Source organism: Copadichromis virginalis, linkage group LG7 (genome assembly GCF_057382275.1).
Source record: "Copadichromis virginalis isolate Kocher_CV1m ecotype Utaka linkage group LG7, C_Virginalis_male_GT1.1, whole genome shotgun sequence".
Lineage (NCBI taxonomy): Eukaryota > Metazoa > Chordata > Actinopteri > Cichliformes > Cichlidae > Copadichromis > Copadichromis virginalis.
In genome coordinates this window covers 12,654,902-12,682,503 of record NC_140624.1, presented here as the reverse complement: position 1 = coordinate 12,682,503, position 27,602 = coordinate 12,654,902, and positions in this window count along the sequence as shown.

Sequence of the window (27,602 nt, the reverse complement as noted above, 5' to 3'; positions counted from 1 at the left end):
TTTCAGTGGAAATAAATTCTAAGAAGAAGATGAGGGGAGCAGCATATTGGAAAGGAAAAGGTCTATTTGGAATTGGTCAAAATGGGTTTGAAAAATTGATGATTACAATAGAGATTGTGCAAATGCTAAAGACTGGGCTATTTTCATTTGTGTTAAATTAACATTCACGCTAAATTACATTGTCTGAATCCCCTTTTTTTCATTTTACTCAGTCATAATAAGAGAAAACAAAAGAACAGACAGAAACATTCACAAATGTTTTGAGTACTTGAAACAGAGAATTAAAAAAAAGATTCAACCTTTTAAATTGAATTTATAATCTGGCCTCCCCGTCTCTTACTTCGCATTAGTCATAGTCGGTGTTTCTGTCAGACCACTGTTATCACAATCACTGTTAATGCAAGCCATGTTTACATCAGAAATCAGGCATGCATGTGTTAGCGTCTCTTTATGATACAGAAATCATCAAATCAGTAAATGCGTTGTTTCTAACTGCATTCTTAAAATCTGTAGATGAGACACAAACAAACGTTTGATCGGTACGATGATGCTGCCATTTGTACTGTTGTGACTGCGTTGTGTATAGCTTAGATTGCACAGCGTGTAGTCTGCATGACAAATAGGCAAAACAATTCCTTTACGAGTTTTCCATGTGTTTGCTGCAAGAAATAAATTAAAAAATGGACGGTTTCCTTTATGATTCCATTAATAGTTCCCTTTTTTTCCCCTTTTTTTTCCCTTTTTTTTTAAAAGATTTGCTTATGTGCTTTCTTTCCTAAGAGTTCAATAGGAAATACAGGTTTGCATTATCTTCTTGTACCTGTGAGCTCACCAATTTACAAATACTACAAAATGGAAATGTGGGAAAAACTTGTGTATTGATTTTATATGAATTTGTGTTTATATAAAATACAGTTTCAAACCTTCCAACAGAACTAAGTACAGTAGCCATGGCTGTATGTCCAACACATCTGTATTGTGTTCAAGAAATACCAACTGAAGCTGAACTGGGGGCAGGCTGTACTTTGGGATAATACCAGTTCATGCCACAAGATCGCAACTTTTGAGTAAACAGCTGAGTCATTAGGAGCAGATTTCTAAGGAACCCACATGTTTGTGCACTGGTTGTATGCAGATCCCATGCAGAGCTTTGCAGACTGTAGTACAGGCTGTTCAGTGTGAACTGGGGCCACAAAGAGGGCTGAAGACATAAACAGCTCATTTCTTTATGTTTAAGAAAAACAGGTTGAAACCAATAGAAACTGTTCACAATAAAATATTGACATCATATTATGGATACATATATAATTACGACAGATACTGTTATGGTTTCAGCTTCTGCCCATCCTGCACTTTTTTCTTGAGTTTAATTAATTTTCAATAAATTACACAAAACACAGAAGAGAAAAGTTAAAAAACATGATTAATTGATATCATTATTATTATTATTATTATTATTATTATTATTATTATTATTATTATTATTATTATTATTATTATTATTATTATTATTATTGATTTTGCATTTTATATTGATACCACAATGATAACATAGCTTTGAATTATTTTGTTCACGATAACTGGGAAGTGAAAATCTAATAAGATCATGCAACTTGTAGATAAACCACATGAGCGCCAAAACTATAATTCAATTTCAGTTCAGTTCAATTCAATGTAATTATTTATAATAGCATAAAATCACAACTGTAGTCACCATCAGCGTGCTTTATATTGTAAGATAAGGACCCTACATTAAGAGAGAAAACCACAGCAATCAAAAGACCCTCTATAAGCAAGCACTTGGTGACAGTGGGAAGGAAAAACTCCCTTTTAACAAGAAGAAACCTCCGGCAGAACCAGGCTTAGGGAGGGGCAGCCATCTGCCATGACTGGTTGGGGGTGAGAGAAGGGAGACAATTTAAAAATCACACTGCAGAAGAGCGCCAGAGATTAATAACAAGCAATGACTAAATGCAGAGTAGGGTATAAACACATAGTGAGTGAAAATAGGTGTGTGAAAAAAAGTTCAAGGTGTACTCAGTGGCTGTTAGGTGCCCTTGTCCTATGCCTGTAAACAAGCCCAAATCAACACTGCTCCACCACTGTGCTTAACCATTGTTTGTGCTGATATGCTGTGTTTCACCCAAAGGATTGCTGTGCATTATGGCCAAACCTTTCCACTTTGGTACCATCTGTCCAATGCTCCACAAGTTTATTCAGATACAATATTGCAAACATAAGCCATGCTACAATGTTTTTTCCTGGCAAGACTTCCAAACGAGCCATACACATTCAGTCTTTAAAAAAAGTGTAACTAAAGAACTTTAACATTTTTAACATGCTAAGCAAGGCCTGTAGAGTCTGAAATGTAGTTCTTAAGATTTTTTTCAGTTTCTCAGAACATTGCACTGTCTGACCTTGGGGTGAACTTGCTGCAACATCCATTCAAGACAGACTGGCAGCTGTCTTGAATGTTTTCCACTTAGGAATAATCTTTCTCACTGAATAGTAAACTTAAAATTGTTTGGAGATGTCCTTATAACCCTTCCCAGACTGATAGGCAGCAACAATTTCTTCCTAAAGCTCATTGCTGATGTTGTTCTTCCTTGCCATTGTGTTAACACACACATGAATGGTCCATACCAGCAAACCTGCAAAACTACAGCTCTAGTAGAGGTGCTCATACTTCATGATAATCAGTTAATCAAGTACATTTGATTAGTAACTCCTTACGCTCTTTATTTTTTTTAATATGTCATGTTTTGTACTTTATCTGAGGTTATTTACCTAATTTTAAGATGTCCTCAAGGACCAGGTGATTTGTTTGATGCCCTGATGTAAATTTTTCAATTTAAAGAAAGCATACTTTTTTTCCCCTCTGGGTCATATTTTCTTTTCTTTTCTCACAATAATAAATAAGTTAAAAAAATGTCTACATAGGAAAAAGGGAAATGTGCTTTTAACAAATTGTTCTACATCTCACTTATTCCCGTATCAACAGTAAGTGGGCGATTAAAATAGGAATAGTGCTTAGTTCTCAGCCTTTACCTTCTGCAGGAGTTAACTCTGGTCACCAGCACCACTGATGTCTTGGTCAAGAATCTGATATCGGGTATCAGTAATACAATCTGTAATTGAAAACACTGACCTTCCAGCTCTAGCAAAGATGCATGTGACAAACAATAATAACTGTGTGGGCCAATATGAAAGGCCATTTAATGAGGGAAGACGGCTACGTGAACCGCAGTGTGGGTATGATTTACATTTCATTTCAGCATCACCCTACATGCATGAGTGGTGAGAATGCCAGAGCTGGTGAGTTTATTTTTTACATTGACTCTGTAAAAATAATCAGTACGGGGACAGCTTCATTATGGTCCATCTATTTATATTATTGAATTAACAATCTGTTGTCTATCTAATGCTATCAGATTATGTGGGCAAGCATTTCAAGTCAAATTATCACGAGTAATTACAAGTACAAACTGTATAATGTCTCAGTGGCTCTCTAGAGCAACATTAGCAGAGCATCAGTAGAGCCTGGGTATAGTAACAGTACTCCTATTATTATTATTTTTTAGATTTATAGCTATTATTGGACCTAATTAGACCTCAAAGCAATATTGAGATATTTTAGTCTTCATTTTTCACATTGGTCGATGACTATTTTCGACCATCAGGCAGATGTTGCAAATTTTCAAAAGGCATCTGCAGGCAGCAAATATTAACCTCAGAACAAAACCACAAGAAGCTGTTTGATGTGTGTTTTAGTATTGTGTATTGATTAGCTTCCTTACCAATGATAGCCATGCTGCTTTTGCTCAAATTACACTTTGAGGCACATGCGCATCAAGTACAATGCAGAAAGAAACCAGATTAGTTGTACATGCCAAGAATCATTTGAAAGATTCTCAAGTTACCAAGCTCTGTGTCTTTAATAAGAAAAAATGTCATACAACAAGCAGAATCCTTTTCTAAATAAATAAAATGCTAAATGCAGTATATGTAAAAGAAGAGAATGATAACATACATTGCTGAGCTTCTGCATGTTGGTGATAGTGTATGCACACTAGTCTAAGAGTGATTGTTGAATGTGTTTCCCAGCTAAAGCTCCTTTTGTAATGACCTATTTACATAGTAGTGACTTATCTGTTATTTTAAATCAGTCTGTCAAGTCTCAGATGTAACTACATATTTATAGTCCTAAGATGACATCTGCATGGGCATTGTTTGGGAGATTTGATGTGATGTCTAAAAACCATGTGAAAATTGTAGAAACATGGAAGCTGGTGCCTCGATCCTGCTTTTCTTCTTAGAAATTATATTCACATATCTTCAACAGCAAATACTTATTAAACAAAACCATGAAATTGATTACATTTGTTAACATCATGCAGAAAGGTTTTAATGAACAGTTCACAGTGGGCAGTATTTCAAAAGCTCTCCTAAAATATTCAAAATCTTGCGAGCCTCTATGAAGATGGTTATTTCCAAGCTCTGTAGCCTATTCCATCTGCCAATGGGAGGCTGGGTACACCCTGGACAGGTTGCCAGTCTATTGCTGGGGTAACACATATGGAACCATTCACACTTTCATACCTACAGCCAGTTCAGAATCCCCAATTAACCTAATGTGCATGTCTTCAGACAGTGGGAGGAAGTTGGAGTACCCGGAGAGAACCCACAAAGGCACAGGGACAACATTTACCCTGACTACAGTCCTGCTAAATGCATACAATTGTATTTAGACTGCAATTATCTTTACAATCACCAAGTATTTGGACTGCATTTACAGAGCACCACTGTGCCTAATTGTTGCCTTTAGTTTTGCCGAGTAAAAGATTAAAAATCCACTCTTGCAAATAGTAAATGCTGAAAACGAGAGTACAATTACCAGTCCTGCCCTGGTGTACTGTTTGTGTCATAGCAGAATTGCCATAATTACCAGTTTCCCACTTACTTGTAATTATGACTGGGGATGTGTCATTTTTCTGAAATCTCTGACATAGTTGAGTTGGTGTTAAAAAGTTCAGAAGTGCAGGCAAAAGCAAGCAAAATGGATGTCTGGAAGTAGTATGACTTTTAATAAAGAGCTAATGTTTGAATCTTTCTGTTTTCTTTGTTAGCGTTTAATGATTGAGGCAGCTGAAATCTGTAGTAATAAGTGACAGACAGTAACACAAGCTAGCTGCCACTTAGAGGTGTCCAGTAACCTGAATGCTCACGACTGATAAATGAGAAAACAGTCATTGTCAAAAAAGGTCTTTTTACAAACTCAAAAAGGTCTCCCAAATCACCCCCCCCCCCCCCCCCAAAGAAAAACAAAAAACAAAAAATTTAATAAGTAGGCTAATAAAGGGGGCATATTAGGCATATAGGGGTTTAGCAGAGCAAAATTACACACAAAGGGTAAACAAAAATGAGCTACAATTCATTTAAGATAAATACAATTTCAGGGCATGGTTTGGTACAGTGCTGAGGCTGAATAGCTGGAAAAATATTTGGGAGAAAGGGCCTATTTTTTCTGATCACCACGTCTTGATCTAGATGGAAAATTTCACGAGGTCGAAGGAAGGAGAATTCACTGGTGAGATGATCCTGTCTAACTCTTGCATTTATTGGATTTCATCACCTGTGACTGAAGTCAAATTAATTACCAGTAGAGCTGGGCGATAAAACGATAACGATATGTATCGCGATATAACTTTTACTCGATAGAGAAATTAAGCTACCGCGATAGACCTCGCCGCTCTTGTCCTCTTAAAAAAAAAAAAAAAGGTCAGCCAATCCAAATTAAGTAGCGCAGAGCCGAACCAATCACAGCCGCAGCGTCACGTCGCGTGACTTGTTACGTACAGCACAAGTGCCAAGCCACACGTGTGTTTGTTTGGGAAGCAGCCAGCGGGGTAATGGAGCCAGCGCGTAATGGAGGAAATGAGTGTGCCGACTAGAAAAATCAACCGAGCGTGACCGAAGAGAAAACAGACGATGGTTCCAATGCCGGAGAGATTGTCGAACGGAAGAGCCACAGAAGTTCCGTAGTGTGAAGGTATTTCGGCTATTTCAAGTCTGACAAAAAACAGTAGCGTGCACTGTAAATTGTGCCGAAAGCAAGTCTGGAAATACAATAAACTGGTGCATGCGTCACACTGTGCGCCACGTTATTGTTTCGGTGAAATGAATTTCTACAATACTGTTAATTCTACTCTCTGCAGTGTTTAAATGCTTACATATACACACAGTTACTGTCCGTCCACACATACGACTCGGTTCTGCTTCTATGCCCCAGCTTTGTTTACTTTTTCCCACCGAGGCTTCTAGACTTCTGATTGGCCAACATTTCTGCACGGTTAGGAATCTAGCGCCACCTGCTGCTTTGGCATGTTCATAGCACCGTTTTCCTTCATTTCTCCCTTTATGTGTGGACGGGATTATTTTTTAAAACGAAAACGGAAAATCTCCGTTTTCAAAAATACCCGTGTACGTGTGGACGTAGTCTCAGTCTCTGACTGGAAGCGCTAATTCGTCATTCGGCTTTTGTCAGACTAAAGTAACTGTTAAAACTGTTTGAAAAGCTCAGCTATACAACAAGGAGAGATTGAGAATTTCCTTTTAGTTCTCAGTTTATTTGATATTGTTACAGTTAGTCATTTTTGTCTGTTCTTCTGTAAAACAAACTAAGATTTATTTTTAGAATTAATATTTTGTTTCTAAGTGGAATTGACAATTTAGTCTGTTTCGTGTGTTCTATTTTGAAACTTAAACGCTTTAGCGGTTGCCTTTTGTGTAGTTTGCAATATTTGCCTTTATTTATCTGAAAAAGTCTCATGTTCCTTAAGTACATCTACCCTGTTGAACTTATTATGGGAAATAAATATTTAAATAAAAACAAGCTGCTGATTATTTCACATTTTACTTGTGAGCAACGGCACATTTAAATCTTACAAATATAGTTATTTGGCTTATATCGTGATAGATATCGTTATCGCCTGAAATGAAAAAAACATATCGTGATATGAAAAAATCTCATATCGCCCAGCTCTAATTACCAGTGATCCTATAGGCTGGAAATACTGCAAAGGCAAACTGCCACAATACAACATTAACTTTTCTTTGATCATTTCAATATGGCTAAAAATGATTCTCTGCAGAGCATTTTTAAAATCCACTACAAAGTGTGTTACAGAAAGCAACAGCTTCATAATGGGCAGATTTTAGCTCTCCACATGCTAAGGTGCATGTGGAGAGCTCTTATAATGGCCTGCACTTACATAAACTCAGATTTAACAGTCCCTGGTCCTTAGATAAACAAATGATTAGCATGACAGGAAACAAATTATTAATATATTTACTATTTGTGTAACTCTGCAGTGTAAATATGTGTGTTAGTCCAGGGGTGTCGAAGAATAGGCCAGGCAAAGACTTTAGGAAATATGATGGGTTATTTTCTGTGAATTAACAACTATCAGAACCTTTTCTGTAATTTTACACATTTCTTATGCAGTTTCACCGGGCCAGCACAGACACACAATGATTTAGACATCCCTGCTTTTGACAGTTTAAATGACTGAATTCAGTTCCATGTACTAACAACTTCAAAACTGTAGGTCACCCAACACACTGCACCACTTTACAAAACCTCATACATTCCTGAATAGTAGTTAAACATTGTGAACTACTGGTTGTATTCCTAGGCTGTATTCATTGCCGTGGTTGTTAGCATTGTCCAGGGTGGACTGCCTCTCGCTCTGTGGCGGCTGGGATACTCTCCAGCCCCCCCTGCAATCCTAAATTGTATAGCTGGAAGAAAATAGATGAATGCGACTCCTTAACACATAACTCATCATCTACCTCATAATAGTCACCAAGCCAATGACCAATAAAGCTACAGTTTTATTTATTATTTAATTTTATTATAAATATATATATAGATTATATAGAGAGATTTTTTTGCTGATTTTGTTTCATGTTTCAGATTATCAAACAAGTTTTAATGTTAGACAAAGATAACCTGAGTAAATCCAAAATGCAATTATAAATGATGATTTCATTTAGTATGGGAAAAATTGGTTGAACTGGTTGTGCCACCCTTGGCAGCAAAAACTGCAATCAAGCATTTGTGATAACTGGCAATGATTTTTTCACATCACTGTGGAGGAATTTTTCTGACCCACTGTTCCTTGCACAATTGTTTTAATTAAGCCACATTGGAGGGTTGTTGAGTATGAATAGCCTGTTTAAGGTGATGCCAAAGCATCTCAATCATATTTAAGTCCGGACTTTGACTGGGTACCTCTAAAACCTTCATATTCATTTATTTTTTTAGCCATATACAGGTTGACTTGCTGATGTTTTCTGGATGATTGTCCTGCTGTATAACACAAGTATACTTGAGCTTCAGGGCATAAATTGATGGTTGGACAGTCTCCTTCAGGATTTTCTGGTAGAGAGCAGAATTCATTGTTCCATAAATTACAACAAGTCGTCCAGATCTTGATGCAACAAAGCAGGCCCAGACCATCACACTACCACTGCTGTGTTTCACTGTTTGTATGATGTTCTTCTCATAAAATGCTGTGCAGGTGTTATGCCAGATGTCCTGGGAAAATTCATTATTCTTTTGTGTTTTCTTTACATTCACTAACTGTACTAGCTGCCACTTTTGTATGAGGGCAAGGGTAAACGGTTGCTTCAGGGTCTAATTAAGTGACCATGATATAACTGTACCCTGTATCCTGTGGCACACAGTGCACCAAAGTAAGACTTGAAAATATAGTATTTTCTCTATGAATGATTTAAGAACTTTTATCAAATCAAATCTTTGAGATTTTCAAAGATTTTCTAATGCAATGAACTACTTAAGTACTTATGTGTGTGCATACCCATCTGGATAAATCTGGTCAATACCATTCCCTTGGTTGATGAGTAGCTATAGCAGTGCTAACTAATCTACTGTACCTGCCTGTCAATCAGCCTGACTATAGGACAGCTTAGGATAGGCCAGACTGGATAGGACCATGGGTTGTCCAACTGTCCATTGTCAAGCTTGTTAGATCAAATTCAACTAGATCATAGCATACATAGTATAGTCTCCATTGCATACACATTCACCTAACAAGTGAACGATTCTTAGTTTAATCCCAGGAGGAGATATAAATCCCTTTGGGGTTGTATCAGGAAGGGTGTAAAAATCTGCCTAATTAAACATGCAGAGCTACCTGCTGTGGTATCCCTTTGTGAATAAGAGAGCAGCTGAAAGTATAGCATATGAAAAGTTTAATCTATTTTCTTTTCTTGTTTTCTAAGCTGGTATCAATTTACTTGGTAGAACTAATCGGCTAACGACCTCTGCAGCGAAATGCATCTACACCAGTTCAGAGTAGCTATATGTGACTTTTTGACCAAAAGACTTCAGCGTCCTCCTGGCTTTGTCACTCTGCCTCAGTGCTCTCTCTTCAAAAGAGCAGAGGGTCTTTCTAGTCCTAATGGAATGAATTATACAAATGGGAATAAGGGCGTCTCTCCTCAGAGGCATTCTTAGTGTAGCACTCAGTATAAAAAGCGACTTAAATAGTTGTGAAGAACAAAAAAAAATACATAAATACTGCATTTTTCTCACAGTGACACACCTGACCTTTCTCTATATGAAGTTACCATATAGAAAAAGTTACCATACAAAAAAAGGTAGTGTGCTTAACAAACTTATTAGACTATAACTTAATGTAAGATTTATGCAACAGTAGCTCTGAACAGTATTGGTAATTACCCAAATCATTTTTGCAAGCTATAATTTTCATTAGTACTCTTGAATTCTCAGATGTCCTATTTTACAAAAAAGCTAAAGAAAATAGTAAAGCACATTATATATATATATATATATATATATATATATATATATATATATATATATATATATATATATATATATATATATATATATATATATATATATATATATATATATTTAAATATAGATGCCAAATTACTGCATTAATAATTACAGTTTTACAGTTTAATTGTAATAATTACAAATAGCACATTTTTGCTTGGATTTTACTTGGCAAATTTCTAAAATGCTAACGTCTCTTGTTTTTATGACAGGTGGTCTAATAACTTAGTACCGTAGTTGTTCAAAAACAAATTTGGGGGACAGAGCTTCTCCTGATTCCCCTGATTAGAAAGGTGAGCTCGAAGGAGGTTTTCACACAGTTCAACAATTTAACAAGCACTTTGTTTCAATTATACTGACCCTTTCACATTTCACTTAAAAGCAGTTAATTCAACATTAGAGGCACCTTTTAATTATCCACAGTGCTGTCTCAGGTACAGAGGGGTCTGAAAGACTGAGGCCTGAGAATAGACTTCTAGTTTGCATAAATTTGATGTTTTAAAAAAAAAAAAAGGTCAATTGATATCGAGAATGTTTGGTTTTCTCACCCCCCACTAGTGACTGCAGTGTTTAGTGGTGTCTGAAAGTGGAGGGAAGTCCATGACATTAGGAGTCCTTGGTCTTCTTTGGTCTTCAAGTAGCTCTCAACAAGCTTTGAGGTGCGTTTGGGCTCATTAACCTGCTGTAATATGAATCCTCCTCCACAAAGAGACAAATCTGAGGGTGTAGCATGTCTCTGATGGTTGGAGTGCCACTTCTGCCTTGTTAGGGTGGAGTCACTTTAGAGCAGGTGTCCAACTCAAGGTTAAGCAAAGCAGGCCTAGAATTTAATATTTCCATCACCTTTTGTTACTGGGTTTGATGAACTGCAGTATCAATCGGAATAGTAAAAAGGTCTTTTCCCCATCATTCACTATGAAATGTCGATATGTCTTAGCCCAAGCCTGAAGCCTTTGGTTACTTTTCCCTTCCTGAGAACTAGTTTAGAGATGCTACTTGAGACCACAGCTCCACCATACTTCTGCTGATTTGACTCTTGGATTCTTTGTTTAGGAATGTCTCTGTCTGTGGTAAACTATTTTTCTCTCATTGAACAAAGCTGCATATACTGATCTTATCATGATGTGGACGCTTTTGATCTGTCTGACTGTAGTTTGGAAACGCAAAACATGTGTTTCGCAGAAGAGAGTCCAGTTCACATAAAGTGTTTTAAAGTTCCATTCACTGCTCACTTAGAAACCCTCAATCTAGCCATGATGTGATTCAGTGAAAACCCCACTTTGTTACAATAACTATTTGACTCCTGCCAATTTCAATTACTTCATGTTTGCCACTGTCTAAATGCTACTCAGTAAGCCGTGTTCTTCTGGAAACTTGAGGTACAGCTATGCGGATAACAGGCGAAGAATGTGGGCCAACCTGAAAACTTGAAAAGCTTTAATTAGTAGACATACTCCAGCTTTGTGTCCTCTGAATTCTGTTTCAGTGACAGGAATACAGCTCAAGGAAATCTGAGTTGTATCGCTGTCACTGAACAGGAGTTACAGTTGGACAGGAGTTACAGTTAGGTCCATGGCACGTTGTTTTGCCTTACCGCAAATGATTTTAAATCAAGCAATGAACTTTCAGACTGTTTTGAAAGTACAGCTATGTTTTTGCTTTTAGTGCCCCATTTTGAGAGGTTCAAAAGTAACTGGACAAGTGATTGTTAAAGAGTGAAGCCAGGTGAAGCCAGTTCACTGTTTCCCTATTTACTGACAAATTTAACAGATAAAACATTTGGATTTGATGTGTGGAAAAACCAAAATAAACGTATAAGAGTTGCAAAGTTTTTGCAAAGCCGCAAAAACTATGGGGATGGTGAAATCAACAATCCGGTGCATTCTGAAAAAGGATGAATGGACTGACAATCTGCGCAGCACTAAAAGGCCTGAAAGACCACAGAACATAACTAAAGTAGATGATTGCATACTTCTTTCCCTGCTTAAGAAAACCTCTTCATAACATCTGACCAAGTCAAGAACACTCTCAAAGACGTAGGCATGCCATTATCAAAGTCTATAATCAAGAGATAATTTCATGAATATAAATGGAAAGGTGCAAACCACTGGCTGTGGTCAAGAACAAGAAGGCCAGATTAGACTTAAGAGCTTGTACAGGAATGGTGGGAAGTGAAAAGTATGAAGAAGGAGGTCTAAGGAGCTTGGAAAGAAAGGGGTGTGGACTTCTTTACATTTGAAGACATTTCACCTCTCATTCGAGAAGCTTCTTCAGTTCCAAGAGCAACTGGTGGAGAGTCCCAGATTTTTAAGCCCTACTGGGTGGGGTCTCATTTTAAGGCTTCATAGATCTTATTGTCACTGACGAATGTAGCAATTTTTGGGTGCACAGCAAATCACTGGAGTTAAATATTCTGGAGTTAGGCATAAAAGTGCGCAAGAGTTACATTCCGGGAGTTTATTTTTCACCTTATACTACAGTCAGTGTTGGGGAGTACTCTAAAGCGGTGTAATATTTAGGTGTTCATTCACTGGGTGCTAAGGAGTCTAATTCAACACATTGCTGGTGTTGTTTGTCTGTCGACCGTTACAGCGCCTATCTGTGTTTCTTTCTTGGACTCCGACATGTAGGAGGTAAAAATACTTTATTTACTTTGGAATTTTCTGTGAGTGTAGTGATGTTATTTATATATATATATATATATATATATATTCAGTTACATGGATGCACAAGTAAAATATAAAGTTAACTAACTAGCACTACATGTGTTTTCTGTATGTTATGCTGATTTGGAGATAGCAGCTAGGCTAATGCTAGTCAAAAGTTAGCTAACTTACTTATCTTACTGTATTTTACAGAGGTGGGACCAAGTCATTGTTTTGCAAGTCTCAAGTAAGTCTCAAGTCTTTATCCTCAAGTCTCAAGTCAAGTCTCAAGTAATGTCAGGCAAGTCAGAGTCGAGTCTCAAGTCACTGGTGTAAAAGTCCGAGTCAAGTCACAAGTCTGAAACTTTGAATTTCAAGTCCTTTCGAGTCTTTAAAAAAAAAAAAAAAAAAAAAGCATGTTGCAGTTATATGCTAAATGTAAATATTAGACCATGTAATTTTTTAATCTGTGTTTTTCTCAACACATGACAAAATAGTGAACTTAGAAAATATACACAAATTGTGAAATTGCACCTCTTTAAAATGCAGCTCAATTAAACCTAGCTCCAAGAATAATTTTCACCGACAGTTCTGAGATAAGCTGCATGTTATTCTTGGATGCGGTTGTAGGACCGGCTTTGAAATCGCATGACAAAAATATCATACATAAATAAATGATATTTTTTTTAAAAATATCATTTAAAAAAAAAAACTGCATCACCAACGTAGCCTTGAAAACATTTGCTAGTTAGATGAAGTCAGCTATCTCATCGTAGCATATTTATATGCATATTTATAATCATACGGTTCTTGGAGTGAGTGCATACACTCATGAAGTTTAGTAACTTCAGGTCACTGCAACAAGCCCAGGTACAGTTTACCGACGGATGGGTGCAGGACCTTGAAATGCACCGTGTAGAACGAAAGACCATCGTACGTATCATAAGTTTACCAGTCTCACAAATTGTTGTCATAAATACACATTCCTTAACCGTTTATTAATAGGACCTTTGAGCTCAATGGTAATTAATTAGTAGTGGAAATAATTTCTGGTAGCATCACAGAAATGTAGCAGTGACAATAATACTGTATGCTGTAATCGTACTGGGCAATTAGTGATACAAAAAACCTGTTTTATCCTGTGAATAAAAGTATATGTTTTTGTCAATGTACCATAATAACAGAAGCGAAACGCAATATTGTGTCAGGACAATTCACTATTTATGCACAATAAACACAATAAATAAAGGAGCATAGCGCGACAATTTCTGTTCAGCGCCAGACTTGCTTGTAACCTATATCACCAATTATGTTATGAAAATGACGCATTAACTACAACAGAAGACTGACCTTTGTGTAAATGCTTGGAGCAGACTAACCTGTGAGCTGGAGTGTTCTGGGACGTTATATTTGATCTTTGAATGGCTGCAATCCAGGCCACCCGTCGCGTCTTTGTTACTTCGGAAACATGGCTCGAACAATTTCTCTTCAACGACATAATCCGATAACAACCGATCTCTTTACCCGTCGGCTTCCCGTGGCTGTCATGCGACCGGCTATTGCAGTTAATAATACAACAGCTTCTTGACATTTTTGTGTTTCTTTTTATCGCTGTGTGACTGATTTTAATTGAAAGCCTGCGTGCGCTAGTACCTCTTGCCACGAGTTCCCAGAATCCTTTGCGGTTCTACCCGTGAATGACGTCACATTTTCAATCTCTATATAATATGCATGTTAAATTTTATATTTGGGGTAAAATATCAAGTCTTTTCAAGTAAACCGGTTCAAGTCCAATTCAAGTCCCAAGTCATTGGTGTAAAAGTCCAAGTCAAGTCACAAGTCTTACAACATTTTTTCAAGTCAAGTGTAAAGTCATAAAATTAATGACTCGAGTCTGACTCGAGTCCAAGTCATGTGACTCGAGTCCACACCTCTGGTATTTTAAGATACACATTTCACGTTGTCAATGAAAACGTTTATTTCTATTTCTTAATTTTAACACCAACGTTTAATTTAACGTTAGCTAACTACAGTAATATTCTGTTTAGACTCATGGTAATGGCCGTATTTAACCAAAGAGAGGTGCAGCCTGCACTGATGAGATGTTGAGGTACCATTAACATCAGTTAGTTAGTCCTGCTGCACACTGAGACATGCACACAACCCTGTCTCCAGAACTGTAAAGACAAGGACACAGCAAACATGCAGTCACATTGTCTGCTAAACCAGCCTAGCTAAATAGATTTTAAGCAATATTTAGTGTGGACAGGCTAACTCAATGTAAGACAGTGTTCGTTGATTAAGTTATACACAGTTTACATAGAGTTACCATAAACAACCTCTTCTTCTTGTGTTGTGTTTCATAGTAGTAAAGGTATTTTTTTCCGTAGGTGGCCAAGATGTTGATAAAAGTAAAACACAGAGAGACAAAGAAATATGCAAAATTGGAAGAAGTCAGCTTCACAGATTTTGTGAGAGCAGGTAAGTTATGGTTTGTACTAAGTCATTAAAGAAGAAATGATAATGTTGTTATTAACTAAGTGATGATTTTACTTCAGTGCAGCAGAAGTTTCTCATACCAGAAAATGCAGCACTGAAAGTCACGGATGAGCAGGGTATAGAGGTGGATGAGGATATCTTTCCTGAACTTGCAGCAGTCAAAGAGGTGTGTTTTGTCATCTATACAGCTGAAGGTAAGTAAATATATGCTCTGATAGATTTTGAAGGATTTGATTTGTACAGTTACTCTTAAATAAACATTTTTAATTTGTCTAATATCCTGTGGTAACAATCACAAAATGCTGTTTTCATGGCTCAACAGTAAGTTGGATTTATCACATGCATTTCAGACATCCTGGAAACACAATCATCCAAGAAGCTGCGTGACTGCTCAGACCTAACACACTATGTGACACTCACACCTTGTGGTATGTAAATTGTATATTACCATAATAAAATACAAAATAACCATCTGTTCTCCTGGGAGAAAGTATAATTTAATCAAACCGTGCAATTTACTGGCCCTGTGTGCATAAATGGTATCTTTGTTGTGTTGTGTTTTTGATTGTATATACCTTGTATTCTAATATTTTTATTTGTCACCCTCAGATTTGACTGTCCTGAAGCAACATGTGGAAGAGCCCTCCTCTCCAAGTCTAACAGATACATTGTCTGTCTCAACCACCAGCAGTCAGAGCAGTGACACAAGTGATGCCGGACTTCAAATGGTTCAGCCTCTATTGGACAGCATACATGAAAGAAATGTAGATACAGTACTTAATTGACTTATACTTGACTCTTTAGTTGCCATTACTTGAAAAAGCTTAAACACGAAGATAAAACAGATTAGAGAAAAATAATTTAATATAGTATTTCATGTAGTTTGCTCTGCAACTGTAGTGTGTAATAAGACTTGCTCTCTCTCTCTCGCTCTCTCTCTGTTTTTGTTATGCATGTTAACCATGAAACGTGTTTCCATGATCAGTGTCCTGCTTTTCAGGTAAATGAAACCATTTTTAAGAAGATACTGGTCCTAGAAAGGGAGAAAGTAAGACATTTCAAATGTTTTGATGCCCAAATGTCATATGGGTGTGATTCACAATTTTATGTTCTGTGAGAGAGTTGCATTACTTAATTTGTTGGCTTGATGGAGACTTTACAGAGTCTTCCTCACGTTAACACTGCATTACAAGAAGTGCTTATTCTGTAGTCATTTTTTTCCTTTAATTCTGTTTTTTTTTTCTTTTCGCCCAATGTTAGGCCTTTCTGACCTCAACTGTTTAGCTGCCAATAATGGTGGATATTATGCTATTACAGTACTGTTACACAGAATGTATGTTAATCCATGCAGCATTCATATTTGAATATGTTATTTTTGATAAATAAAATCCATACATTCATAATAATCACTATTGTGTTTTTGTAGTAATTTGCACCAAAAACCTAAAACTTTTTTCAATTGATGAGTAACACTACAAAAGAGTTAATATCAAACTTAACTCTAGTTATGAGTTAAATTTTACTCTATATGGTAGTAGAAATTTCACTCCGTGAGACCACTCCTTCCAGACCATCTCCGAGACAAGCTTTCCCAGATGAATGTGCCTGATCCCATCTGCCGGTGGATCACTGACTTCCTGACGGACAGGAAGCAGCACGTGAGGCTGGGAAAGAATGTCTCGGACTCCCGGACCATCAGCACCGGCTCCCCTCAGGGCTGTGTTCTTTCTCCTCTGCTCTTCTCCCTGTACACCAACTGCTGCACCTCCACCCACCAGTCTGACAAGCTAATCAAGTTCGCAGATGACACCACCGTCATTGGGCTCATCTCGGACGGGGACGAGTCTGCCTACAGGAGGGAGGTTGAACGTCTGGTGTCTTGGTGCAGCCACAACAACCTGGTGCTGAATGCCCAGAAGACAGTGGAGATTATTGTGGACTTCAGGAAGCACACAGCCCCACTCCCCCCCATCATCCTGACTGACACCCCCATCACCTCTGTGGACTCATTCCGCTTCCTGGGTACCACCATCACCCAGGACCTGAAGTGGGAGCCCACCATCACCTCCGTCATCAAGAAAGCCCAGCAGAGGATGTACTTCCTGAGGCAGCTGAAGAAATTCAACCTGCCAACACGGACGATGATGCAGTTCTACACTGCAATCATCGAGTCCATCCTCACCTCCTCCATCACCGTGTGGTACGCTGGAGCCACTATCAGGGACAAACAGAGACTGCAGCGTGTTGTGCGCTCTGCTGAGAAGGTGATTGGCTGCAGACTCCCATCTCTGCAGGACCTGTACACCTCCAGGACACTGCGGCGTGCAGCCCGGATCTCAGCTGACCCTTCTCACCCTGGACACAGTCTGTTTGACCTGCTCCCCTCAGGCAGGAGGCTCCGGTCCATTCGCACCAGAACCTCTCGCCACAAGAACAGTTTCTTCCCCTCTGCTGTTGGACACATGAACAATAACCACATGGTTGTCCCCGCCACTAACACATGACCCTACGCTGTGTCACTGCATCATTTCATGTTTGGCACTGATCACCACCTGCACTCATGTATATATCTTTCTACGTAGCACTCATAATTCTTATTCTCATGTATATATCTCATGTATATCTCATGCACATATCTTTCTTTCTACATAGCACTTTAATTCTTATTGTCTGCACTGAAGCACCGCAGCAATTTCCTAATGTTGTAAACCTCAACATCTGGCAATAAACCCATTCTGATTCTGAGAGTTTAGTTTTAACTCCTATAAAGAGTTGAAAAATCAACTCCCGGAAAAGAGTTACTCTAACTCTGCACTAGAGTTCATTCGATGGTCACGCATGTACACTCAAATGTAGTTAATCTGAACTCCCTGAGAGTTTATTCCAAAGACCAGAATTTGCTGTGTGATAATCCATTGTGTTTAAAACAACAGTGGTCCTCCCCTTGTCGGCTGGTGATATGGTGATGCTATTTTTTTTGCTCAGGTATGTGACGGCCTTCTTTTCTTGTATTGTGAGGTTAGACGGAGGAAGTTTTGCACTGGAGAGGGTGGCGGAAACCTTCATCCTGATTTGCTCTGCTTCTGTTTGTGGTAATTTATTCATCCTTATGGCAGTTTCTGTGGCTGTGATGAGGTCCACTATAGGCAACCTTTGAGGAGAAATCTCCTCAAAAGTGTAGCATCCCAAGAGAAATCTTGGGACGCTACACCAGTTGCTCTTAGAACTGAAGAAGCTTCTCGAATGAAGGTGAAACATCTTCAAAGCTCGTTAGACTCCGATGACCTGAATGACTGAGAACTTTCACAGACAGATGAAGAAGGGGAGAAGCAGGTCATGATCTGAAGCACACCACTTCATCTGTCAAACATGATTGAAGCAGTGTTACGGCATGGACATGCATGACTGCAAGTGGAACCAGGATGAATTCTGCAGGGCCGAACTCTCTCCTCAGATTCAGTTAAATATTGCAGAGCTGATCAAATGGTTCTTCACAGTGCAAATGGATAATGACCTGAAGCATACTGCGAAAGCAAAATATGGGTTTCTCAAGGCAAAGAAATTCATTGACTAAGTCCGTTACCTGATCTCAGCCCGACAGGAAAGCTTTTCAGTTATTAAATACAAAGCTGAATGCAGAGGGGAGGGAGAACAACATTTGGTGATGTATTTGGATTTAGACTTTAGGCAGTGACTACAAATGACTTTCATTTAAGCATTAAAAACAATCTTTAAGATTAAAATTACAATTTTTAAAATTACTTTCTCTAAAAATGTGGTTCTGTGTACAAAGATGGCTGGAATTCCTAAACAGCCATCACACTACTTACACTCTCTGAATTAAAGCTAAATGTCTGCACTTCAGTCCCATCTTGTCTGATCCATTGTGGGGATGTGTTGGGGCAAAATTACAAAAATATGTTAGTGTCAAGAACTTACAAATCTAACTATGGGAATTGTAAGAAAATGTAATGGCTTACCATGACCAATGCTGCAAATCCAGCTTATGTGACACTTCTTGCACCTTTTAAATGTCTTCAGGTCCTTAAAGTTCACAATTTAGAAATTATTTCCAGTTTTATATGACATTATGACAAGTTTTCATTGTGGTTCCAGACTTTTAAACAGCACAGTAGCTATATTCAACATGACTCACACTGAGAAAACTGAACGAGTAGACAATACATTTGAAATCAGAACGATGATTAAATCTTTGTACATTTTAGCAAAGTCACAGAAGGATGAAGCCACCTTAATGAAGTCATGTCACACCTTCCAAATACTTGGCACACTAAATAGAAAATTTATGTCATCTTGGCCATATCCCATCCAGCCACTGGCAAGCCATTGGAGCATCTGTTTCATCTTGACTAGATTACCATATTCAGGGGCCGATACAATACAATATTTCCTGCTTTCTCTTATGTCCCTTTCAGTCCATAAAAACGACTTTTTTAAGATGATTTAAGTATTTGAAAGTCTAAGTTCTCCAATTCATCAGTGGACAAAATATCCATCTTGTCTATCCGTCTTCTAACATGGATCCCTGAGCATAGCCCAACTCGGAGGTTTCATGACTGATTCCATCCATCCATCCATCCTCTTCTGCTTATCCATTGAACCCAAACAAAGTGAAATAGGACTGGGATGATGGTTTTGCTCATTTTGGCAGTCCAGTAAGTATCAGATGAGTACTTTAATCACAGTGCTAGTGGTTCTTAGGTTTTGTGATCGTGGCTCAAGAGTTGGGAGTTCGTCTTGTAATCGGAAGGTTGCCGGTTCGAGCCCTGGCTTGGACAGTCTCGGTCGTTGTGTCCTTGGGCAAGACACTTCACCCGTTGCCTACTGGTGGTGGTCAGAGGGCCCGGTGGCGCCAGTGTCCGGCAGCCTCGCCTCTGTCAGTGCGCCCCAGGGTGGCTGTGGCTACAATGTAGCTTGCCATCACCAGTGTGTGAATGTGTGTGTGAATGGGTGGATGACTGGATATGTAAAGCGCTTTGGGGTCCTTAGGAACTAGTAAGGCGCTATATAAATACAGGTCATTTACCATTTACCATTTAAAGTGCAATTTACACAAATTCTAATTAGATTGCTTTCAGTATTTGGACTGTAGATCATAAGCATCTTCTTAAGGTCAAGTCCCAAAGATACTAATGCCTTATGGACATAGCTCTTAGGTTAAATTATTGCAGAGAATTAGAAATGAATCCCAAACTAAGTATTAATAAAACCATAAAATAACCATAAGTCCCATCTGCCTATGTAGAAATGATGTGAGGAGGTAAGTTGTGTTTTAACTGCTTGAAAATGTCTAGTTGATGCCAGAGGTAAGAGAAAAGGAAGGAAGCTGAAGCTTAAATAATCCCTTGCTAAAACCAAGGTATACAGAAGAGCATCTCTGAATGCACAGTGCTGCCCACAGTAGTGGGGGACCATATGGGTCCAAAAATAAAAAAGAACAGGAAACTGCAACTACAGTTCACGTGGGCTTACCAAAATTGGCCAACACAGGAGTAGAAAACTGTTGCCTGGTCTGGATTTCTCTTGCAAAATTCAAATAGTAAGGTCAGAATTTGGTGTAAACAGCGTCAAAGGACAGGTTCATTCTGCCTTATATCAACTATTCAGGCTGGTGGTTGTGTAATCTCACACTTGCTGGGAACAGTTTGGGCCCCTTAGTACCAACTGAGCATCAGTTAAACACTAGCGAGTATTGCTGCTGACCATGCCCATCCCTTTATGATGACAGTGTACCCATCTTCTGATGGCTGATCGCAACATATCACAAAGCTCAAATCACCTCGATTTGGTTGACTGAAAATGACCGTGAGTTCTCTGTACTCAAATGGCCTCCAAAACCATCAGATCTCAACATAGTAGAGCACCTTTGGAATGTGGTGGAACAGCTGATACCAAAATCTTCGAGGAATGTTTCCAGCACATTGTTGAGTCTATTTCATGAAGAATTAACGCAGCTCTGAAGGCAAAAGGGAGGACAACCTGGTATTAGCACGGTGTACCTAATGAGGTGGCAGGTGAGTGTAAATACATTTGTAGACTTGATAGGTGGTAGCATATGTTTTCTCTGTTGTCAGTTTCCAGAAGCCAGTGTCAATTAATAGAAACAAAGTAAGAAGGCTCTCCAGCTTCATAGAAGACGAAGCACACAGAGGGCTCTGGGTTGGACACTAACAAGACAGACGGGATGTCACTTACATATTGCCCCAGATTTGTTGGCTAGATCACAGTGGATAGACAGAGACTGAGATCAAATGCTCCTTGAGATTTTGGAATAACTGGTCAGCCTTTTATGATAGGAAGATAATTAGAGGTACAACAACATATAAATGGACCAGCCAGGGTGCTATAGTGACAAAATCAAGAAACTTCTGAAGCTTCCCGTAAGAACAAAGACTAGACCATTTGGAATCAGCCCTAACTGTTTGTCTGCACAGATATGAGACCTGAAGGCTCCAAGTACACAGGTTGCTGAGGAAGGAATTTGCCCAGGAGGAGCCTATATTTCTTTTAATTTCATATACTCAGAGAGCGAGGAGAGCAGTGGAATGTAAGTATTAGAAACAGGAAACAGAACAGACATAAGGAACAGGAGGGCTCATGCAGTATGTCTGCATGCAGAAAGACCAATCTCAGATTTGCCTCAAGTGGTACTTGATTTCATACAGCCACAAAAGGCTTTGTCCTGTGCTCTTTAACCAGACTTGTAAATAGATGTCAACTTGTAAAATCCACGGACATACCCTGATGTTAGCTGACAGCAGCTAATGGCTACATATCTCTCTGCCCTCTCCTTTTCTGTCATCTGCTCACTTTTTACTCAAAAGGAGGTGGCAGGACATCAGCATACAGTACAAAAACTGATAGCATAAATAGATTTCAATGATGCCTACAGAGGGGAGAGAGAAAGGGGAGATAAGGAGCAGGAGAGAAAAACGTAAAGGTCAGGTGGTGTTATGACTCCATGATGGACTCTAGTGCACACTTTTTTATCCCTTTATGGCAATGAGGAAGAGTTTTATATGCACAAAGCAGAAATTACTCTGATGAACTGCTAGTAGAAGAGGAAAGAGAGTAAGATCCGACAGCTTTTGGTATGACAGCCCCTTGCTGGCAGAGGATTGAATCCTATTAGAGCTGTCTTCTGCAGTTTGTCCTCTACTCTGACTCCCTGTGGGTTTCCCACAATAAAGAGAAATATATAAGTGCACAGTTAGCCTAAAAAAATTAATTGAACTCCTATGTTATAACGTAATTAAATTGCAAAGAAAAACACATGCCTTATGTTGATGTCTAGAAATTTTAGTTTATTATTTTTGTTATTATTTGGACAGATGTACAGCATTCTTTAATACAATAAAAGTAAAGTTTGTGCACAAATCACTGCCTCAATCTGGTGTGCATTTCAGGCAATTTAGCATTCATGACAATTTGGTTTCTCAACACAGAATTATTGTGTCATTGTTATCAATTATTGCACCAGGCAAATGTTAATCACTTGCACTTTATTTCATACAAATTTGCAGCTCTACCTTTCCCCCCTCAGGTCTATATTCCTTCCTATGTTAAATGGAGTATCTCCTACAAGATCCAGTGTCAGGATTTAGGGTCGCAGCACGTTTTTCGTTTTAAGGGACTGCATTGTACTAACAGATAAATGCACATAACTTTGCTAAAGTGGGAGTAGAAAACATTCAGCTTAGTCATAAATGATTTGTGTCCCCTTTAAAGTCTTTCCATTCATTACAGGCCATAGTGTTCCCAAAATTTTTATTCCAGCATCTTATATAAAATGGTTTATTCAGACAGCAAAAAGAGAGCAAAGAGAAATAGAGACTGATGAGGCTGTGAGGCCATGTAAATGTAAAGCGATCAAGGCTTTGTGAACGCTTTCAGCACATCTCTGCTGTGCTTTAAGGATAAGCGGTGTCCTTCAGTAAGCAATACTGAACATACACAAACTAATATTGATGCTGTTTCCTCATATGATGCTTTTGTAATGACATGATGTGATACATTTGATTGAGATATCCAGAAAAATAAATCCAGGACTGCTTGTTATTAAACAAGCTATAGTGAGATTGTTTCATTTCATCAGCTACTGCAATTCTTCCAGTGCATTTGAAAAACTGATGTGTTCATTTTATTAGTTCAGTGTGTTCCTTGAAAAAAGAAAAAAAAATGGGCAAAAATTACATTAATAATCCTCAACAATTCATTAATCTATAATATATTAAGCTTTAGTGGTTATGTGGTTGGTATGTCACTATGGGAACAAAATGCATTAGTGAGCTTTAACTTAAAGCTTAAGGACCACTTTGAGCATATTGTGAAACATAGTAACAGACAGTATCTCACAGACAGCAGATTAAAGGCCATTTGAAAGAAACTGTAGTGGAAACTGCCAGTTCATTAATTAATCTTGTTCATAACTGAATTTAAATCAGACTCAAAATTAAGAAAAAAGAAAAGAAAGCATTTGATTCTAATTTTCTTAAATTATACAATAAAATGCAAATTTGGACAAATGTGAGTTAAATTAAATTAACCGCATTTGCTTTCAGGTTTTATCGGAAACAGTAAGAAACCTTTAGCGGTTTTATTCATGGTTGACAAAAAACTTTTCTTCTATAATCCATTTAAATTGTAGGTCTTAATGATTATTATTATTATTTACTTTTTATGTATGTGTTTTTAATGGTATGGTAATCAATAAAATCTGAAGAGAGCCCTGAATATCTAATATTACGGGGGTTTGTGTATGAGGAAGAGTCCCTGGCTATGTGAGGTCGAGGGGTATTGAAGCAGCCATGTCTCATTCTCCACAGTTCTTCTCCTAACAGTGTTAGTAGTGAGGACAGCAAGATGAAGCAGAAAAGCAAATTTTTTCATCATCTTCATTTAAAAGATTTTAAAAAATTAAACAGCTAGATTCTTCTCAAAAAGCATATGTTTGGGTAAAGGTTTCCATAAAACCTCTTTTTTGTAGATTTATTTTAAATTTCTCTTTTAGCTCTGGCTGTTCATTGTGTTTTTTTTTATGTATTATGTTTATTCCATATGATTCACACAAACTCTTCAGCTGGATGAGCATGAAAGTATGAGATGCGTCAAAATGGCTTCGATCCCTCACTCATGCCTCTTGATCACGTTAAGGATCACAAACTACGGAGCAATGCAGTGCTCTGTTTTAGTTGTATAAATAATGTATGTGTTGTCAGAGAAGGAAAGTACTCTACATAGTTTTGCTTCGTCAAATAACACAGCTGAAACATTTGCCCTCTTACCACATGAGCCATAATGCCACATGAATTTAGTTAATAAAAGAATCACTTAATACTACTTTGCTTTTTTTTTATTAGCAACATTTTGTCATGAATAAATTGATCAGTGTTATATTTCAGAATATTTCATTTCACTGGTGATAAAAAAATGGAGTACAGAATGGGAAAAAAGAAGCTTTTGATTCTGAAGGCGACATATTAGTACAGTGCGCATTATTCCTGTTTCCATAATGTGCATCTTTAGCCATTTCCCAGGTAGATGTTGTCATACCTTGTAAAGTAAAGATGAAGAGAGCTGGTAGATTAGCTCTTTGAAGGGCTGGAGACATGCTTCTTCCACAAGATAAAACACACACACACACACACACACACACACACACACTGAATGATTATTTGTTGTGTGTGGTTGTTGTGCTCCCTGGTTATGTTTGGTCTGAGAGAAATTTTTAGAAGCTAAAATAACTACTATATGATTTGACATTAGAAGAATGCTTATCCTGTGGATCTTAAATCGTGCACATCTTAGAGTAGCTCCTTGAAATTCAATACACCTCTCTGTTCATCCCCCCCCCCCCCCCTTTTTTTTTTTTTTTTTTTTTAAATTACTGTACTACCTTCTCAGGTCTTGTTCTCGGGTTTTTCATCAAAGCAAAATGGCTTTGAGAATGAAAAAAATATCCACGCATGCCATTCAAAAAATTTGCACAATATCTGTCCTAAAGCTTTATTTCAGTATGTTCTGTGTGCAGTAATTAGAGCTACATTTTCCTACTGGTTACATTTGTAACAATACCAAAAAATATTTAAATGCTTTCATAATTTACCTAACACAATTCTCATTTATAATGATTGGAATAATGTTTAATTGTGAAAACAATTCATAAATCTGTCACGTAGGTTTGTTATCATACAGGAGCTTCACACTAGGACCTGGTATACAGTTAACATTTCATTGCAATACCATTGAGTTATAGCATCAACAAAAATGGTGGAAGAAGCATTGTTCTTCAGTGCTGCTTACTGAAGCTACTGAAGGCAGCAGACAAGATGACTGGACATAGCTTTTAATGTCTTTGTGAACCTGTGTTTTCAAAAATATTCCAGTAGGTGGCACTGGTACCCCGTTCAAAACAAAGGTGCCACTGACTAAGTGTTTGCTGTAAGATATGCGACTGCAGCACCGCTAAAAACATCAACAACTCTCTGTTTATTTGTGGATGAAGCACATTTGAAATGCTCCTCTAAATTTCCAGATGTCAACATCATTTTTTGTCCAAGCCAAACTGAACAAGAATATATATGCAGCACATATGCAAAGATGTTAATCAGAAAACCAACAAATAAAGAGAAGATAAATGAATTAATTCACAATCAATCAACAGGATAAATCCAATAACAAAAATCTGGCATTGATTTGAGGATCATGTAGAAACATAAAAGAAAACTGAAACTTAAGTTAGTTGATGTTTTGTTGAAGGTTGAGAGTGGCCACTTCCGGCTGCCATCTTTGCTAATAAGAAAGATGAAAATATATATATATATATTTGAGGAAAAAGCTTCTTTCTAACTGCACAGGGGGTTTTCAGATGGCGCTAAACACAAAGTTCTTCGGTAAGTGTCAGCATTCTTTAAAAATTTAAGTATTTGTTAAAATCTGTGTTTTAAAATACATAGCTAACTGTTAGCCTAATTTGCAACATTTAGCTGTGTAACATTGGCACCTTGAGCGCAGCTAATTGCCATTGCACCAAACTTAAAATTAGGCTGTTAATTAAAAAAAAAAAGCAAGTGTTTTGACCAATACTAATACATTCATTAGTCACTGAAAAAGTGTCACTCTCCTGTTTAATACTTACATGAATTAGAACCACGTTTGCAGCATAGTTTCTCTCTGTGATTTTTATGCAAACCATGTAAAATGAGAATCTCTCAATCTTTTTTAAAAACTTAGAGAGTCTGGTTGGACAAAATGTCACTCATTATGACCCTTAAGAACTACAAGAATTCCACTATTACTACTACTACTACTACTACTCCTACTAATGATAGACAATAGAATGGATTTGACATCATTAACAGTAAATAAATGTAGATACTGACCAGTAAACCACCAGTGGCTCAACACTGTTTTTAATATTGCTATGATGGACAAACACATTATATTAAAATGTGTATTGCATTTTTTTGGTAATACGAGATATCAGCATAGAGAAAAAAACAAAACATATAGCCAAAACATCTAATATTACACCCATACGTCACTGATGTAATGAAAATCTCACTCCAAAGATACGGACATTATCTTGGGGGTGATGTGTCCATATAATTTTCCAGCCTGCTCATTCCCTCTGGGGAAAATAGAGCATCCCCCTTGATGCTCATGTGAATATTTCCCCTTTTGACAAAACCTACAGTTGCTTTTCCTTTATTCACCTTTTGTTTGTAGCTTTCTTTTAAGTTCTCTAGATATTAGGGCAGATATACTTACTGTAATACCTACTGACAGTTGGGGCTTGTAGTTATGGCTACAACATTCAGTGACAATCAGAATGTTTCCTGATAACATTGTGCGTTTTATTGCATCCTAAGCAATCTGTAGCCTGCAGTACAGCACTTAAAAGTAAGTGTGTAGCTGTTGCTGCACAATTCTAAGGACGACTTTCTCAAATGCTGCATTTTCACATGATTACATTATCATAAACATTTGTGTAATTGTTGCAGTAAATTTAAAAAAAAACCTGATTTGTCTTTGCTGTATTTGTGAGTGTGTGCTGAAAACCATTAAAGTAAATGTGATGTGGTTTGACTGAAAGTACCCTGAGACTGGTATTAACTTGCAGCAATTGCAGTGCTCTGGATTGATTTGAGTCTGTAGTCTTTTTCCTGAAGTGATTCTTGTGTAGTTTTTTTTTTTTCATTCTCATGTCCAAAGTGCTACAGAATGGCTATAGATAAATAGAAAAAATGACATTTATGGGGGGTGGTATTGCTCTTTTCCTGTTTTCAATTGCTTTAAGTGCAATGTTCAAAATGTCATCACACGTTTGCTCAAACAAGACTACCAGAACAGTCAGATGGGTCTTTTCAACCCTTCACTGCAGGCTGAAGACAGCCACACAGTCTACTGATTTTAACAGCTACATGTGATGATTTAGCTAAATTTAAAAGTCGATTTAATAATGGGCAACCTTTAATTGAATGAGCCGTGCAAGGACATGAGTTGTGCAAAAAACTGCATGGCAGGGAGGTTATTCTTCACTTGTAGCT